General features: G+C 38.1%; 1 protein-coding gene across 1 annotated transcript in view; it reads left to right on the forward strand.

Annotated features, from left to right (window-relative positions):
• The first annotated feature begins 9496 nt into the window (after positions 1-9496).
• LOC121318358 (membrane-associated guanylate kinase, WW and PDZ domain-containing protein 2-like) overlaps positions 9497-20068 on the forward strand; it is a 208162-nt gene continuing 197590 nt past the window's right edge. The window contains exon 1 of the mRNA XM_041254921.1: positions 9497-9609. The gene's annotated coding sequence lies outside the window, so the exon portion shown is untranslated. The remainder of the gene's footprint in view (positions 9610-20068) is intronic.

A 20068-nucleotide genomic window follows, 5' to 3' on the forward strand; every position in this document is an offset into this window, starting at 1 on the left:
TAAAACCGCAGCATGTGAAGCACTGCAGTTATTCCGGGTATATAATATCAAAATGTTTTTTGGAGATTTCAACATTCCTTAGATCAGCTTGTGAGCTCTGGCACCAGGGCTGCTTGCCGTTTAAGAAGGCATTGCTAATGAATCAGAGTTCTGTAAACATTAAATACCAGAATGAAAGCTGTGTAATGAAAAAAAAGTATTAAAAAAGTATGTTTGTAACTGTTTGAAATGGATGACTTATCCAATGTAATAACCATTATATTTTCATGAAATTTCCGGTACTGGATGTTGACTAATTGTTCCTTCAAAAAACACAGATCAGCATTAAGGCATGATGTTATGAAACACATAAATACAAACTACTCTGTTACAAAATTTCCCTGGCTCAGATTAAATTTATAAAAATAGTTTTATTACTGTAACTGGGTATGTATGTATCTTGCCAGTGGCTGGAAGGTGCTGATTAAGTGCTCTTGTTATTATAAATATACTGTTTCTGTATAGAAAGTAATTGGTCAGGCATTTTTCAGTCCACAGTTTGTGCCATCTCCAATTAATTGTTTATGTTATTATTATGTTATAAAAAAAAAAAAAAAAAAAAAAAAAGGTTTCTGATTTCCAGCACCACAGCCGGGATTTTTGCATTCAATCTTACATGGTGATAGTTGGCAATATTTATCTTAGTCAGTTTCTTCCTTCAATTTGTGCAATATGGTTTTAAATGCTATTGTGTGAACATGACCTCTCGGACCTGGTGGAAGCTTTTGCTTAATTACAGTAAAACAAAAATACTTGTGCAATTGTTTGAATGCATTGTTGATGCTAAATTGAAATGCATTTGATGGCTGTGTTTGTTTGCTGTTTTCTTAATTTGTATTGCCAGTGCTCTCCGTAGCTCTGCACTGCCTCCTTCTGGGAAAGCTGTAGACTTACTTCGAACAGCGCCACCTGTTGTAGCTGCTCTTATTGCAGCTATTAGATGTGATGTAAGATAACACTGCCCATGCAGTCACTCGAATAATAATAATCTATTCTGTTGCAGAGTTAGACTGGATAACCCTCACTGTTATCCTTTTTTTAAAATGTGTTCTTTCATCATGTTGTTTGTTCAAAATAAACGCTGCCCCATTTTTTAACTAGTTCAGAGTTTTTACTAGTTTTAGTCCCTTTAGACTGGTAATGCCTTATCATAAAATCATTAATGAATGCCGAGTATCAGCTTCCTGTTAATACCGTAATAATTCAAGTGGCGCTGATTTATAAATATTTTAGCACCTTTTGGTTAATGGGGTGCCAGTACATACTTCTTGCATAATCAGGGCTGCTTAAAACTGATGTAACTACTGTGTATCTTGCAGTGCATCAAATATTTTAATAATGCGTGACTTTTACAAATCAGTGATACAAAAAAGAGGGACTCCCTTGCAGACATGTTTTTTTTCTTGTATTCTGTTATATAATTTTATTATTTAATCCTGTTAAAATGTCTAATTTCCAGCACCACAGTATGTGTAGTGTGGTGCATTCATATCCTCATATGTTTGCACATGTCAGTACGTTTTCCATAAGGTGAAGGATTTCATCTTATGTCAGTTAGCAGAGTGCATCTGTTGTTGGAACACTGGCAATTTTTACAATCTGTCAGAAAGCATCTGTATCACACGGCCACTTCTGTATCTGCTGAAGAGAGGACGTCAGACAGGGGGAGCTGCAGGACCTTGGTTTCCTCAGGATGAATCGGAAAAAAAAAAACATAAATTCTGATAGGCCCCCCACCATAGAACCTTCTTATGTTGCCTCCCAACAGTCTCCTCTCTCTCTCTTGTCTCTTCAGTCTAGTATTATATTAGCAGGAATGGAGATGCTCCCACCAACCGCTACAAATCCTTAGATACAATTAAAATTGGGGCATTTGTAGAGCTGGAACAAACCAAGTGAACAGGCCAGTTGGGGCATACCTGCAATCAGTATGGAACATCTGTGAAAACTGCAAAAGAGGTGCTTTTACAGCTTTTGTGATAGCTGTTTCAGTAGGAAGCTCAGTCAGTGGTGTGGGTGTTTTGTATTTTTGGTGGTGGGAGCTAAATATACTTTCTTAGAGACATGGGCTGTCTTTCATTTTAAGCAACAAAAAAAAAAAAGGTTGTATGTTTTGAAGAATAGATTTTCTGGAGGTTGTTTAGGGCTAAACATTGTTAAGACTGTTATCTTGTATCTAATGGCCATGGTATTATTTTTGCATGGTTATTTAACTGGAAGCATGTGTGTTGCATTATATTAACAGAAATGGTGATGCTGCCACCAACCGCTACAAGACAATTCTGCTATAGTACTATGAAACTGTCAGGTTCCATATAAAATGCCTATTGTTGTCTGCTTGATAGTATTGATCATATTGCTGGAAGGGTGGAAGACAATTAAATGGAGTGTGTGGACAGATTGTTTAGCATGACAACAGAAATGTAACTATTTGTTACCTAAGATATGAGCAGCTACAGGAGTCATTCTGTACAGTATGACTCGAAGTGCTTGCAAGTATACATTTTAGACTACATATATATATATATATATATAATATATATATATATATATATATATATATATATATATATGCATTTCTTTTTTGTTGTTTGCTTAAGAGTAGACCTGTATTCATTAAATTGTATAGTTTTACTTAAAAGGCATCAGCCATTTTTCATCCTAATAATTAATTTTGGCTATCAATTCTGTGACCTGCAGGGAAAATGCATCAGTAGCGTAATGGATCTTGATAGCTTATATCAAGGTGATTGAAATAATATTAATGTTTAAAAATCGATCCCTTTCAGCCACATTTCTAATTAAGGTTTAAGTTTAAACATCAACTGAAGAACCCTAGTGTTCTAAACCACTTATGACAAATGTGTCAAGCAGGAGATCTACGATCCACAATTTTAAACATATATGGTATCCAGCAAAGTTGTGTGTTCCTTGCTGTATACAAACTGAAAACATTCAATATAGTGAGGGGCTTGTCGGGTTATTTTGGATTTTTTGTTGTGCATCATATTTGTCGACAAAAAAAAAAAAAGAAACGTAATGGACAAACAAGAATACTGTTCTCATTTATGTCTAAATCTGTCATTTGTTATGACTGGAGCTCATTCCTTTTATATATACCATATCTTACAGAAAGCCGTATGCTTGTCTCATTCTTATTAATTATTGTAATCTGGTCAGTGCCACAGATTTTATTTGGCATACCTTGTGAAGGTGTAGAGCACTTATTTGGGAAGAATTTTACTTGTAGTCCATTCCACTTTACTAAACCACATACAGTAAGCACATGTCACTCAAGTTTCCTTGTCAAGTTTATAAACCGTGTCTGTGTACACTAATAGCTGCCTTTGCATGTAGATGTGGACTGTGTTTGCGCACTGTGCCTAATGTATGAAATTATTGTTTTTGGTCACTTTTCAAAATTCTTTCAGTCACAATATGTATATTTAGTAGGGATGTAACAGGTTAAACGGTTAACCGATAAATAAATGCATACTGTTTTTTACTTAACGGTAATGTATAATACGAATTGATCGAATGTGTTCGGCGTTTTGTGTTTTACAAGTAAATAGTGCTCTTTATGTACTGCCTCTGAATTCTGCAACTCCTCTGCCTGTAACATTTTTATTTGGCAACAAATTTAGCATGATTAGTCGACTGAAAACATCTATCAAACTAGTCTCCAGCTGTCGATTTCTGGTGTTCGTACGCGGAGCACAGCGGCTAGCGTCAAAATAGAAAGGGAGGAGTGTAAAGATGGAGCGATCAGAACAAAGTTATGTGTCGAATACAGAAATAAAAATAAAAACATTTTAGTTTAAGAAGCAGTTATGTTAATGTATTATTATTATTATTATTATTATTATTATTATTATTAGACACTTTATAATCAATTATACTCCCATTGAGTCCCTCGCCCCTACCTGCCTTTGTCTGAAAGTTCTGAACTGGTTACCTAGCAACCAACTTGCCAAGTCATCGGGATGCACTTCTGTAGTCTCTGTGATTTTTGTTGTGAAGGGAGTTTTAAAAAGTTGCTTAATAAATATTGACAATTTTCTGAAGAAAAGTGTTGAAAATGGGAGTAATGAAGGGAATCGAGTAGCACTGGAGCAAAAGAAGTGCCAACAACAAGGACTCGAGCAGTAAAAAAAAAAAAAAAACCTGAACAGCTTGTGCTAAATGTTGGCTGTAAAACATCTTCATTTTTATTGCTAGAACTAGGTGGTCACAGTGCAGTGACGTTTGAGAACCTCTGCTCTATGATAACAAATTACATTTTTGTTCATCTTTAAGTACAGTGGTTTAATTATTTTTTTTTAAACTAAAGTGGTTTAAATTATTATTTTTTAAACTAAGATGTTTTAGTTCAGTAGTTGTGGGCACAGTTTGTTAAAGTTGCAGTTTATCTGTGGTCATTTCTAACAAAAACAAAAATCTTGACTTATGTACTTGCTTCATAAGAATCTTGAAAAATGAATTTTGATTGCTACACTAAGTTTATGGAATGGTGTGGCAAAGTGATTGATTGTGTGCAGGTACAGGTGATTAAATAACAGACAGACAGTTGTAATCCAGGTGAAAAGGTTTGTTTTATTTATTTTTAAGTCCAGTGTCTGACGTCAAAACAAACAGTAAATAATAATGAAGGTGAGTAATACAGTGGTGTGTATTAATTTATAATCCCTGTGTTGCCCCACAAATAATAATCCTGTTTTATTATACACCCACACAAAACAAACATACACGAGTTAGTGCATGAGTTAGTGCTAGTGGTGGAAATACAGTTTTATTTGTGTCAGAGGTGCAGTGTTGATGGTTTCGTGCTGCCCCTGGCGACAGCTCCGGAACTGTGTTAACTGTCTGGTAATACAAGACAAGATGAGACAATTACAAACAAACAAAAACACAACACTTACGGTTTTCAATATCAACACACTTTTACTGTCCTTCTGGCTTTAACTCACTACAAACTAATGTGAAGGAAGAGGTTACGATTCTCCATCCCCCTTATATGCTGTCACGCATGACCCCTTGGTAAACGAATACAGCTGCCATTACAATCTGCGGCTGCTACATTATTTCCCTTCCAGGTCAATACGTTCTTGCAACGGAGTCTCGTCTTTTTCCAGACTGACCGACTTCCTGATCCGGGGAAAGAACTGTCAAGCCAGCCCGTCAAAAAAACTCTGACCTCGCTTAGCCCAGAAAAAATAATCCGCATTTTGATGGTCTTTCCCAGCATGGTTTACCATGTGGTACATGAAGGGTTGCAATGCTAGATACCACCGAGTTATCCGGGCATTACTGTCCTTTATTGTGCTTAACCCCTTGAGTGGGGCGTAGTCTGTGACAAGATCAAATGAATGCCCCAGCAGGTAGTATCGTAAAGAGCGAGTAGTCCATTTGATGGCCAAACACTTCTTTTTGACTACGGAGTAGTTGCGCTCCCGAAGTAGCATCTTTTTGCTGAGATACAGTATCGGGTGTTCTACTCCGTCTACCTTTTGGGACAAAACTGCATCCAAACCCACGTCTGACACATCGGTGTGGAGGATGAATCTCTTGGAGAAATCTGGTGTGATAAGAGTGGGGGCCTGGAAAAGTTTACACTTAATAGTATCAAATGCCCCCTGATGGTGTTAGACAGAAAGTTGGTTCCATGATCAGTCAAGATCTCCTTGGGGATCCCTACTCTAGGGAGTCCTCGAAATCCTCCGCCAGCTTTATTGCTGCTTCCAGGATGGCGGGGTTTCAGCGCCGATCACATGGCAGAATTGCTCTACTGTTATGGCTTTGCCCATTTGCAGACCATTTTCTGGGCGGGGCTTAGCCAGTGCACCATGTGAATTACATTGTTTCCCTTCCAGGTCAATACGTTCTTTCAACTGAGTCTTGCCATTTTCCAGACTGACCGACTTCCCGACCTGGGGAAAGAACTGTCAAGCCAGCCCGTCCAAAAAAACTCTGTCCTCGCTTAGTACCCTCACATGTTGGGAGGGAGATTTACAACCACGGTTCATTGTATTTCTGTCACAGATGATAACGTTTTTTTTTTTTTTTTTTAAATGGTTATATAATTTATTTTATATGAAACCAGTGTCCCCTATAGTGGATAAAAATTAAAGCCCTTGTTACACGAGTCAATTTACTAGCAACTTTTATCGCCTGCGACCAAATCCCATGAGGATTGCCCCGTGTAACAGCCCTGACAACACAGTGTCAACGTTCTGGCAACTGCCTGGCAACGCGTTTGCTTAAGTGGACAGCAATCCTACTAGAGGCAACAGGTTCCAGACAATATCCAATCAGAGCACTGGTGTGTGTCACGTGATTCTGTCTGCCACAGTGAAAACAATTATTGAAATGGACATGAAAGCCGCAATTACCTAGACTCGGGGCAAAGAAATACTTCTCGTAGAGTTTTATGAAGGTTGGTCAACACATCTTTAATTTGGTAGTATTTTGATAACAACCAATGCAGGAAGAGTTACTTTTACAAGATTTTAAAACTTCTTAAAACCTTTGGTCCATCTGTCGTTAACTATAGGGGAATAAAAATGTAGCTGCTGTAACTCTGCTAAACCGCTGTCAGTGTTTTGTTATTTCACTACCTTTTTTAAACTGTTACTCCGCAGCACTGTGATAATATGACCATGAAAGGCCGTTCTTTATTATGACTGACAAAAGTAAGAAATACCAATTGCTCTCTGTACATCCCTGTGTAACGTCATATATATATATATATATATATATATATATATATATATATATATATATATATTATATATATATAGATAGATAGATAGATGGGGTCTGGCCAATATATAAATAAAATATATCATACTGATATTGTATTTGTTCTCAACTGTAACTGGTTGTATCGTCTCTTTGAAGCTCATTCAGTAAACTGTGAAAGCAGCCTTTTTAATGTCTCTGTAAGAGCCACTTCTTAATCCAAGTGCCCTTTTGCTGGCGTTTGTGTTTTTCTTCATCTTCTAACAAATGAATTAATAGAAGTGCAATTATGGCTAGGGCTGGGATTTAGTCACGGTGGTTGCGGGTGTCACGGATTCCGTGTCTTTTGCTCGTGTCCTCGATTTTTACTGATGTGCGTGACTTGTGGCGATGTCAGTAAATTGTGTTCAATCTGTATGTGATTTTATTGGAAAGTGTTTCTACATAAAAAAAGCATTTATTGTTTATTAATTCGAATAAATGATTACATATTTTGAACTAGCTCCAACACAGTACTTCCTGTCCTTTTTTTTTTGTTGTTGTTGTTGTTTTTTTTTTATTCTTATTAAAAAAAAATTCTTAATCAAACAAAGCTCTAGGATTTATGAGTAGTCATAAGTGGTCAAGTATTTCAGTCAAATTCAGTGATGTATACTATTCACAAGTGTAAACGATTTTGCTGCAGTCATATAGATCATATATATATATATATATATATATATATATATATATATGTTCCACTTGTTGTTTAATTGTTGTGCGGTTGCTCTTAATTTAATGTACATGTCTCTTGTCAGCCCCACACCCTCTTTGTGTGATCCTCGTGTGTATTTCTCACCCGCAGTGTGTTACGCTTGCCGTCTCTTACCCTTTCCCCTGTTTGCGTCTTTATTCTCTGCGTAGTTCAGCGCTTGTAAATGCTAGTGTTAGTTAGCTGTCACCGTTGCAGAGCAAATAAAAAATCAACACATTGAAATTTAATTTGCTCGTCTTGTGCTTCTTTGCTGAACCCATGCGCACCAACGCCGCAATATGCTTTTATTAAAGACAGTTATTTTTTTTTTTATTTTTTTTATCCCCGTGACTTTATTCTCCTCTGTCATTTTCTCTGTGATTTTGAATGCGTTGACCGTGACTGCTCCGTGATTTACGTCCAGGTTTTTTGTGACAAACTCCTTGCCCTACTTATGGCCCTTTTGTGTTTAATGGCTGCCATTGCAAACTGTTAATTTACTGTTAATTCCAGAACCACGTGACGTAGTTCTTAAATATGATTGGATATTGCATGGATTAAAGGCAACTTGTATGGAATGTGAGTTGCCTGTTCGTTGTATGGTGTAACAGGTCAAATCCCCCACGGTGACGTCACTGGCAACACGTTGCTACAATTTATGTTGCCAGCGCATTGACTCGTGTAACAAGACCTTAACTATGACAGAGATACTATGGTCAATGTGAATCAATCGTCATGCAGTTAAAGAGGATTTGTGCTCTTACCTGCCTCTTTTTATGTTTGGTAAACAAATGTCAATGCATGACAAAGACTAAATATATGTGCAAAGTATTTATTTAAAGGGAATTTAGTTTGACGGTGTAACTATGGTTAAATGGCTAACCGATAGAAATATATATAATTTAAATAGATTTTTTTTATTAAATGATATTTACATCCCTAATATTAGTACTTGCACACTTCAACTGTACCTTCTTTCCTTTGCTGTCTTCCACAACAAAGTCCTTATGGTCACAGACATATTCATCTGGCATTTTTGTGTGTTCAGGCAGTTTTTTTACATTTCGCCACAATTTGCAATTCTATTTTAAATTCCACGAGCGTGTCAATACTCCCTGTCGAACTGCAGTATAGCTTTAAATCTCGTGAGCAATAACAGTGCCCCGTTTCTAATTGTACTCTCATTTTAAATCTGGCAAGCGGGTTACAATCCTCCAGTAGAAATGTAGGAATTTGCTGCCAGTCAGTAGTTGGGGTGGGATTAAAGTATTCCGAACAAATCAATGCGAGATACAAGTCAGGAAGGAGAGACAATGTTTTTTGGCCGTATTTTATTTATTTGATTCACAGGGAAAGGGGTCAAGTCAGTGTGAATTGAGTAACCATTTCCAGTGTTTTTCCGGCGTTTATTGGATATTCACAGATTCTTTTTTGTATCAGGGGTTGTTTTGATCATTTTTTTTTTTTATCGGTTTAGACCGAAAATAAGAAGCCTTAATTGTAACTAGGGTTTGAAATTTTTTATTTTTTGTTGAGTTTGGGGTTGTTTTTGCGGTTTTTATTATTTGGCAAAACCGGTTATTTTCGGTTATTAAAAGTAAACAGCTTTCAAATGCACCAATTTTCAGTTCCCATAATACATGCATGTAAGTTTTACTAAACACATGTTAACTTACTGTGAAACTAACCTGTTAGCCCCCCCATTACAGGTTATGCTTTTATTCCTCCTTGTTGTTCCTGTGTAAGGTAACTAAAAATTTGACTGGAGGCCTAAAAGATTTCTTTGCAGCCAGGGTTTTGATGCTATTATCTAATCAGTTTCTACTGTGGTTTATAAACCTAAGTAAAACAACATTGTATTACAGATGATTTTTTATTTTTTGTCACTCAGATTAAATCACAAGAGCATGAGTGTGACTGTTCTTCTACTTTACAACGAATGTAACTGTTCCTTTTTATTTTTAACTTTTTTTGGAATGCAGGGGGCATTGTAGACAAAGACCTTCGCCACTACCTCAATTTACGGTTCCAAAAGAGCTCTGTGGACCACGAGCTTCAGCAGATCATCCGGGATAACCTCTACCTCCGGACAGTGCCGTGTGAGTACAGTTTGGGTTTGATTAATCATCTTTGCAACTGTAATCTAGCTCCCTTCTCGAACACTGTCACATAGCCTTTTTTTGCTTTGTTATGGACAACAAAATGCCAGCATGTGCTGTTGTTCCAAGAGGCTGGTTCAGTTTGTCGTTGACAAGTGTTGTTTGGTTTTTAGGCCTTTTATAGGTTTAATGAAAATTAATCTCTGTGGAAATGGAGAGTAAGTCATTGGAGCTCGCTGGTTAGAATCCTTGTGGTGGTACCTTGCTGCTCATGTCTGAGGGCACAAAGGAAGAGCTGCATTTGAAAGAAAACCATCTAGGGTTAGCCTACCTTGTCACATTTCAACAGGGCTTGTTGGGCAGATGCCCCACGAGTCCAGGTGGATATTTCCAAGGCTGGGCCCTTCCCTCATGAGCTCAGTAGCTTGGTTACATCCATTGTTTAGGACTAATCTTTATTCACCCTGAATGGTTGCTGGTAAACAGAGGTGAAGCAACATTTGGGTTTTGGAACAGCACAGTATAACATGACCTGTTCTGATTGTACCCACAATCTTTGTACAATTGCTTAGTGACTCATTTTGAAATGTAATGACTCCCTTCCACGGATTTCAAGGATGTGCCTGTTTCACTAAAGTCAGTTTTAGATGGTTAGATATGTGGTTTTCTTAGGATACATGTGGTACAGTAATATTCAGATTTGTTTCAAGGAGTCAAAATTTCAACCACCAGTTTGTAGATCACATTGCTAGCCAGACATGCCAGGTATTTATTTATTTATTTATTTATTTTTACCTCTGGCACTATCAGTTATACAAATAGTGAATAAGTGTTCACTATTTGAATTCTCTGAATTTGCGCTTGAATATGTAATGGAAATGCATCCTTCATGCACGTACTAACGTGTGCAGACCACTGTGGTTCCTTTCCATGGTATTTGTGTGTTAGCTGGGTGAAGTCTTCAATGCATTCAAATATATTTTAGAACATACAGTGTCTACATTGAAAGAAGCAACCAGCTGCTGAATCTCACTGCTGGATTTTGGAGTAAGATAAACACACAAATAAGATTTATTGTTTTTGATAATTTAAGATTTGATGTATTGATTTTAAATATTCTAACCTGCCAGGGAATTAAGAAGTATTGCTTATAGCTGTACAGTGTATGTTTGGTTACATTTTTAGTTTTTGTATTGTGAACCTTGCTCACTATCCAACAGACAGTACTATACTAACCAAGTTATAACTTTGACAAAATTGGGTAGGAGGCTTTCATGGTACAGTAACTATTTATTTGACAGTTTAAAGCAACTGAAAGGTGAATCTCCAGTTTGTAACTGTTTGAGTAAAAAAAAAAAAAAGAAATGTCATTTTAAATTCATTATTCAAATAATACCTGCTGTACTTCATAGTTGTTTTCTTTTTATTTGAGCTTTACAAGTTAAAAAATATAACTTTTTATAGTTGATTGAATGTGTAGTTTCAAAACATCTTGTAACCTTTTTAGTGCCTTTGATGAGAGGTCTTATCATTTTACTGGCTCTCCTAATATACTAAACGGTAACCATATTCACCCTATAAAAGTGTGATCTCTATAGGAACGCACTGTCTATCAGATGGGGTCCAGTTTTGTTCATGTTGGGAGCTCTTGTGAGATGTGAGAGTCAGATTTACTGGAGTTGGGTTTAAAATACATGCAATGCCTCATATGAGGTTTATTTATCATTACAAAATGTAATTATAATGTACATCAAACAGTAAATATAACCCTTACAAATGTATGAAACACATTTTAGAAATCATCTTTCTTAAATTGTAGTGTGTTACTTACATTTGTCATACACTCCCTGTGTGCAACAGATTTCCTGTAGATCACTATATATATATATATATATGTATATATATATATATATGTGATATGATATATAAGTGATATATATATATGAAAACACATTGTATCGCTAAACGCCCAGAAAATAATTTCTACATGTAAAGCATTTCACAGCTGATTTAGTGCAATCTTGGCCAAAATGTGAAGAAAAAAATATTTTCAATTTAATAAATACAGTATTAATTTATCTGCATACAATGCAGGGTCTTAGTAGACTCGAATTGCTTAGAATAATTTTAAAAAGGCTAACATCATGACATACTTTACCCAAAACACAATTTGCAATTATACGTATTGGCATTTTGAAAACGGGTAATGTTTGATAGGAGATTGACCTCTGAGCATTGTGACTATGTGGGTTAAATCAGTTGCTTATAAACTGAATGAAACTGGGGAGTTGCTGAGATAATTCTAGACTTGTCTTATTGTTTGTTTGACATGAAGCTAATTTGGATTTGGTGTTGGTTACAAAAAAGGTTGCTTCTCAAATACCCCTATTCCACTGGCACAGCTGAGCCGTGCGGCTCTAGGGCATGAGGGCCAGTGGGTTTCCATTACCTATTTGTCGAGCTGAGTGAAATCCAAACCAATCCATCCGAATCTGTCTTGGGGCATAGCAAGGTCAGGGGCAGGTTTAACAGTTTTTGTCATTACATTGCATCAGTCAGTACACTGGAGAAAGATGAACATGGCGTGCTGCGAGTCAGAGGAGAGAAAAGTGCAGCACGCTGTAGTATTTCAGTTGTAAGGGGTCGCCCAAAATTATCATCAGTTACAGCAAGCGTATGCAGTGTTCTTTTTTCCCATATTGTACACAAACATGTAGGGATTGTAGAATTTAAGCACCGGTTCAAAATTTGATCATCTATTTGTCTCTATGGCTCATAAGAGGATCATAATCCATGGCTTAACTGGCTCATGGATTTCTGTGTGTGGGAAAAAAAAAAAAAAATCTGTTCCATATTGATCAGTGCAGGTACTACTTAGTTTTACATATTTTTTTTTATAGCTTTCCATCTACAAAAAGAGGCAGCTTAAGTCATTTTTAACTTTTATTACAAGTCCTCCAACTTGTACGTGTGTTTATTGTGCAATGAAAAATACACACTTGTGTTAAATGGGATTGTATTCTCCTAGGCCTAGTTAGTTCAAGTTGATATATTTTAGCAACTACAAATGCACTGCAAGAAGTATGTTGCATTTTCTAATATGATTTCGAAATGAAACTGAGTAGTATTGCATGACAGACAGGATTTCCCAATCCTAGTGGTATGTATTTATGTTTTTTGTCTTAAAAGAGGCTTTTTTGTATGGTACGTGTACTGTATGAGAAACAGATTTTAGACATATTATTAATGTATGTAACGGAATGTGTTCTGCAAGTACATATATTTGTAAACCTGAGGGAATACAGCAGCTAATAAAAACATATTTATTCCACCATTTAACAATGAATTGTTTTTTAATTTAATTGTGTGGTGTTGTATTTCAGTACCATCTGTATCATTTGCCATGCAAATGACTGCCCATGATATACATATTGCTAACCACATTACATCAGAAAGGAACATAACCAGAGCTTTCTGATGGAATGCAGAATGGGGTGCAAACGTACTGCATACAATTATCGGATAAGGACGTTCCAAAATAAAGGAAAGTGCTTAAAATTTAATCACGTGTAAAGAGTCTTTAAAGAGTCGTGAGATATGTTAATTAAAACTCGCTGGGGTGCATTTGCGCCCCTTCCTGCTGTAGAAGGGTTAAGAGCGAGCAGTAAGAACAGAATCTTCAGTGGAATCTACTTCTAATGGTGACATTTTGTTTGCATAATTTTAGCTGTTTCAGAAGTAAATGATTTCAAACAATTGTGTTGTTTGGAATGGATGTTGTCTGTAGCCTCTGAGGACACAGACAGTGCTGTAAATTAACTACTTATACGTTGGCTTTTTTATGCCATAAACTGACATGGCTTGAGGATTGATTAAACAATTCCATGGCTGCATCTATAAACTCTTTTTACTTTGTCTGCTTGTGTAACACACTCAGTGGCGGACTTTCGGTTTTAGGAAACCTCAAACATTCATAATAATGCTGCTGATCACACTGCGCCAGTACAAGTACAAAAAGAGATAGAGTTCTTTGAAGATGTGCTGGAATGTATCAGTCTTTTTGTGAAACCATCAAAACCTGAACTACAACATGAGTTCTTTTCAAAACACCCTGTATAGCCAAAAGAAGGCATACCATTTGATTGTGCTGTTTACAAACGCGAATTCGTAGATGTTACTGCTGCTGACACTGGTGTTACTGCTGCTGACATTACTGCTGCTGACATTACTGCTGCTGACATTACTGCTGCTGACACTGGTGTTACTGCTGCTGACATTACTGCTGCTGACATTACTGCTGCTGACACTGGTGTTACTGCTGCTGACATTACTGCTGCTGACACTGGTGTTACTGCTGCTGACATTACTGCTGCTGACACTGGTGTTACTGCTGCTGACATTACTGCTGCTTACACTGGTGTTACTGCTGCTTACACTGGTGTTACTGCTGCTTACACTGGTGTTACTGCTGCACACTGGTGTTACTGCTGCTTACACTGGTGTTACTGCTGCTGACACTGGTTTTACTGCTGCTGACACTGCTTTTACTGCTGTTGCTGGTGTTACTGCTGCTGACATTACTGCTGCTGACACTGGTGTTACTGCTGCTGACACTGGTGTTACTGCTGCTGACATTACTGCTGCTGACACTGGTGTTACTGCTGCTGACACTGGTGTTACTGCTGCTTACACTGGTGTTACTGCTGCTGACATTACTGCTGCTGACATTACTGCTGCTGTTACTGCTGCTTACACTGATGTTTACTGCTGCTGACACTTGTGTTTACTGCTGCTGACACTGGTGTTACTGCTGCTTACACTGGTGTTACTGCTGCTGACATTACTGCTGCTGACATTACTGCTGCTTACACTGGTGTTACTGCTGCTTACACTGGTGTTACTGCTGCTGACACTGGTGTTACTGCTGCTTACACTGGTGTTACTGCTGCTGACACTGGTGTTTCTGCTGCTGACACTGGTGTTACTGCTGCTGACACTGGTGTTACTGCTGCTGACATTACTGCTGCTGACACTGGTGTTACTGCTACTATCAGATTTTAATGCACAAGGATGTCTTAGGGGACACATCTCACAACATACTGAGTATTGCATTCTGGGAGTGTTTGAGAATCTGTGTTTTGTAGAAAAGCAGAACAAAACTATATGGCTGAAGTAGCAATTTAACTTCCCTTTCCAAATGACTGTAGGTGTGCAGTAAGTAAGGGAGACTGCTGTAAAGTGGAATATAAGAGGGTTATGATTCTGCACTGAGCTGCTTTAGTGTGTGATTCACAATAAATAGACATATTTTTAAATTGAGTCTGTGCGAGACCTGTTACAAATTTGGTAGCAGTGTATTTCATTTTTAATGTCTATTCAAAATGGTACATATGATAACATTAAATGTCATTTAGAAAAATAAATTATATATAATATAGATATATAGGGTATCTATATATACTATATAATATTATCATATAATATATATATCTTTATATATCTATCATTGTAGTGATATTGCTTGGGACCGAATGTTAATTGGGAAACCTTCGTTGCATATTTTTTTTTTTTTTTTTTTTTTTTTTTTTAATGGAAATTACCACCCTATTAGAACAATCACTTTTACAAAATCTACCCAGGAAAACAATCTCCATTCCCAATAAGGAGAGTACTACTTTATTGCTGGGTCCCAAACCATCCGTTAAGTTTGGAATTCCCAGACTAAGTATCTATTAATGAACATCCACTGCCTTTGCAACAACAATCACTTTGTTACAAATCTACCCTCTAAAACAATCTTGGTAGGTAGTTATTGTTATTCTCTCAGTGAAAACGAAGATCTTGGTAGGCCAATTCAAAGATAAGGCTGATTCATAGATAACCTATTGTAGTGCGAATCATGTGTGACGTATGCAACCGTTGCCATCTTCACACAAACTACAACCATGGCAACAGGCATGAGGAGGTAACAAGATTGAAACAGCGTGCATTGAGGAAAAGCAAGAAAAATATGACGCAGTCTATGCTGGATATGTTTTTTCAAGAGAAAGAGCAAGTAATTATTCAGCGTGCAAGTGTACTTTTAATTTGTTTCATTTCTTTACTGTTTACTTTTAAATATACAGTTTAAATGCTGATCAGTGTGAAGTCTTGAAAGAACTACTGTATACTGAATAAAGATGTTCAATTCAATCTGGACCTAGTCATGAAACACTTCTAACTTTTCTTATTGAATGACATATGACTTATTTCTAACAGTTAAGTTCGCCCCGCCAAAGAAGTAATAAGACTATAAATGTCGTTTATCAGAATAATATTACACTTGTTGCACCACCAAAATATTGTTTGTTACAAGAGTCTCCCCCCCCAACCCAATGGGTCCCCCATAGCAAAATGTTAATTCCAATCTGATATATTAGCGATCTAGAAACACAATATATCGACGCTACCCCAAAATTTGAACCAGTCCACAGACTTATTTGCATATAAAGAAGAATATCAACGGTCGGGTGACGTAGGGGAGACCTAGTTGACACGATAACAATGACATGTCAACCGGTCAGAAAGTTTGTGTTGTCAAAAAAAAAACGATCAAAAAAAAAAAAAAGGAAACACAGGATTTCGGTTCTAAATGTGGGATCAGATCTGCCGTTAGCAAAACAATGTTTCTCAGATTGTCGGTCCTGTGTTTATTTACCATAAAGATCCAAAAGACAAAGAAAGAAAAAGAACTTTGATTGCCTGAACTTTCCTGAAAAAGTGATCTTTGGTATAACACAGTTTCTAAATAAGTCGATCTAGGTATTTTATCATTGTAAACAAATAACACACACCATCAAACATTCGGTAGCATACGACTAAAAAGGCAATCCGAGAAAAGTCTGGGGATGTGGTAACGGGCCCAAACAAAAATATGTCCATACATATGTCCAGCAGGTCGAGTTAGGTCAAACTCTAGCTCCCCTCGCTACTCCAAGAATATGCAGATACCCTCAGCGCCGACCTCCCTCTACGACAGCTTAACTCTCGAAAACCACCTGGCACAACTGCTCGGCCTGGCACCTCACCTAGGGTGACCCCCCTACGCGCCCCTGTAACCCTCGCGGCCTCCACTGGCTACCCACTCAGGCCCGCACGCCTCTCTACTCTACCTCTCCTCCAGCGCCGCCCTCGTCTGAATACTGCCTCTTACTCTACCCACTAAACCCTCCTCTCCTCACCCACTCCCTTGCTCGCTCGGCTTCTCCCCAATCCCTACCAACTAAACCGCTGCCGACGACAAAAAGCTACCAACGCTCTCCCGGTTGCACGCTCGCATCAGAACACACGGGGAGACCACCTCACATACAATTTTTTTTTTTGCAGGGAAGTCCTTCTGAGGTACCATTCATGCTGTGCTCGCCCGACCGGTTCTCTTCCCCCAATCGCCAAACCTTTCGCTTCCCCCCACCCCAAACCCCGCCCCACTCGAAAATTCCTGCCTCCATGAGCAGAACCTCGGTTAGGCGCGGCCCAACTGACCCGTGCTAACTCAGCAAAAACCAACCTTACGGCACAGCCCGACTTTCTTTGCCTCCAGACAACACAAGGAGAGCCCCGTACTAACTCGAAAGACGCGCCCGAAGTCTGCTAAGCCTTCTCCCTTTCCCATGGGGCCCCAGGGCCCTCCCGCCCACCAGACCACGCGCCCCCACTCCCCCCCTATAAGACCGTATGTCAGAAACTAATTTTGCTGGCGAGACAGGAATTACACTTGGAAAAAAGAAAAAGGGCAAAACTCAATACACACTTAGATACTTACCAACTCACTATGCCTATCCTGTCCCCCTTGCCAATCCAGCTCGGGGGACCATCAACAGAAATAAGGGTAGGGGTCGGCGGATAGAGGGACCCGAGAGAAGTAACAAAGGGGTTCTCCCTACCAAAGAATAGTGGGGCTGGAGAGAGTTCGGAGGAAGACAAGACAATTCGGGTGAGCGCACTAATAGAGTGAGAGTTTGTGCTCCGCTTAGATACTTTGTTTGGGTCTCCCAATCAAGGTCGAACAGAGATCAAAGCGTAATCCGTTGGCATGTCTTTTTTCCAAATCAGAGAACATACCCTTGCAACATAGTGCTTAAGAAAGATTATTAGCCAAGGCCCCGCGGTTGTGTTTTGTCGTATTTATTACTGTATAGCTAATAAACCTGATATAACACGGTAATCAATGTTCATACAGAAAACACGAGTTCTTATAAAGTAGATCAGTAGTCTACCCTACTACCTAACTCCAGTAACAACCAGAGATAATGTACAACAGCGCGAGAACGGCACCAAGACCCAATGATTAAAATGTTGTTTACACTTGCGGGCAGACTCGGACGTCCCATACCAGTTATCACGCAAAGCGAAAAAAAATAAATCAGAAAGAACCATCAGTATATGTTTCAACGAGGCAAAGAAGATCTAGTAATATCTCCCTAAGGAAAAAGTATGTTCCAAATGGGAACAAAAAAGTCTTAATATTCGACAAAAAACCCTGTGTACGACACAAATTATGAGGCCCTTGTCTATTTATGGTTGCGGTTAAATCAGTTATCCCTGATTGTAATAATGGAAATATTTGCTCCCTCTATTACTCTCCAGTCTCAATTTTACACTTATTTATTGTGTCAGGTGCTACCATCGCACCATTTCACAAAATACAGTGCATAGGTCGGCATAGTGTTACATTTATTATGTGGGGTATGTAATTAACATCTGTGTTAAGCTTTCTACTGTTTACTTTCGACAGGTTTGACATCTTGTAACACAAACCTTTGTCAAGGCTTATATGTTCAATCAAAAGTTCACCAACTTTGTCAAAACTTTTTGTCGAAACAACTACTATTGTCTAGATATTGGTTCCCAGCGATTCCAAAACTTGGTCCCCTATGAAAAATCTCCGCCACATTATCATATTATACCAATTATTTCGATATTCAGTGTACGAGTCCCCTGAACGTCTATAGTCTAAATAAATTGACCATCCTGGACTTTGTGATGTGTTTCGTCAAGTCGGATAGGAGTACAAAATGGAGAATGTTGTCCTTTGCACCTTTATCTCCTGCTACTTAACTTGTTTTGTCAACCAACAAGTTTTCGTCGCCTATAGTTTTAAATAAATATTTCGCCTACATATGGTGTGCCAATTTCTAGTGTTCATAAGTATCACATGGAGACATTTCATTTACTCTCCTTTCTGGCATCGGGAGAGTGGATGTCGTTGTTTTGGTCGCACACGACAAACAAAACAAACACTGGTACCTTTTATCCTAAAATTAGAAATACTTTACTACAACAAAAAAACCCAAAAATGACCTAAACGAAGACAACACAGTGTTCTATAGAGCTTACCTAGTATAGTGTATCTCTTTGTGACTTTACAAAAGGAATACTTTAATAATTTGTCATATCATAACGCATACAAAAATTTTGAGGGCAAACGCGAAGACGTAAGGGATATGCATAGCTGCTCTTTGGATTTAAAACAATGGTTTAACAAAATTAATCCTGCTGGTGTATACCAGTGCTGACAGATTTAATAACATTACTACCTGGAATAAATAAATACATAAATAAATGATGGTCTGCAAACAGTAAAGTTTAGAAATGTTAAGGAGGTAATACTGAGACACACTACTGTTGAGATCATTAAAATAGACCCCTATGGTGTAATACATATATAGCACTGACTAGCCTCAAGAGTGATCATTTGATACTGTATACTTCCACATTGGTGGAGCTTATCTCTTTTTCCTATCCTTGGTGATGTATTTAAATAGCACCACTGCATAACCCCCTGGGGACTGTAATGTATTCAATTTGTCGTTGAACTGTCAAGTTGTGCCTAGGACAGGATGACACTGTCACTCAAATGTAAAGGTATTCTTTAAGAAAAGGGAGTAAGATTTTTAACAAATAATGATATGTTGTACAAGAAAATCAATATGCATGTGCTAACCGAATACATCTCTCCCTGAGCTCTGAGCTCCATGGACAGAGCAGGACTCAACACTAACGTTTGCTCGTGGCAACCAAAATTCAGCCTCGGGCAACTTGAAAATGGAGCCAGAGAGAATTAGTTGCCCGAGCCGGGCAACCACAATTTTGTTCATTATCAGACCAGAACCTGTCTAAATATAAAAACAGAATTTAAACTGACTTCTCTACTGCTCCTCTCTTGCTCCCTACATGGATGACCTGATAATCCGATTCGATTAGACGTTCAGGACATTGACGGAAACACAACATTCTCACCGTTTTCTGTATAAACTGTCCGGTTCGCTCCAGTATAACCGCGTATGTAAAAAAAAAAAAAAAAAAAGTCAGAGGAGGCTTTTTCAATTTGGATTCATCCCTTCCAATGAAACGAAGGAAAGCAGCGATCAACAAGAGGACTGTATCCCCTCGACATCATCAGTCTCTGCTGTGCCACAGG

Source organism: Polyodon spathula, chromosome 7 (genome assembly GCF_017654505.1).
Source record: "Polyodon spathula isolate WHYD16114869_AA chromosome 7, ASM1765450v1, whole genome shotgun sequence".
Taxonomy (NCBI): domain Eukaryota; kingdom Metazoa; phylum Chordata; class Actinopteri; order Acipenseriformes; family Polyodontidae; genus Polyodon; species Polyodon spathula.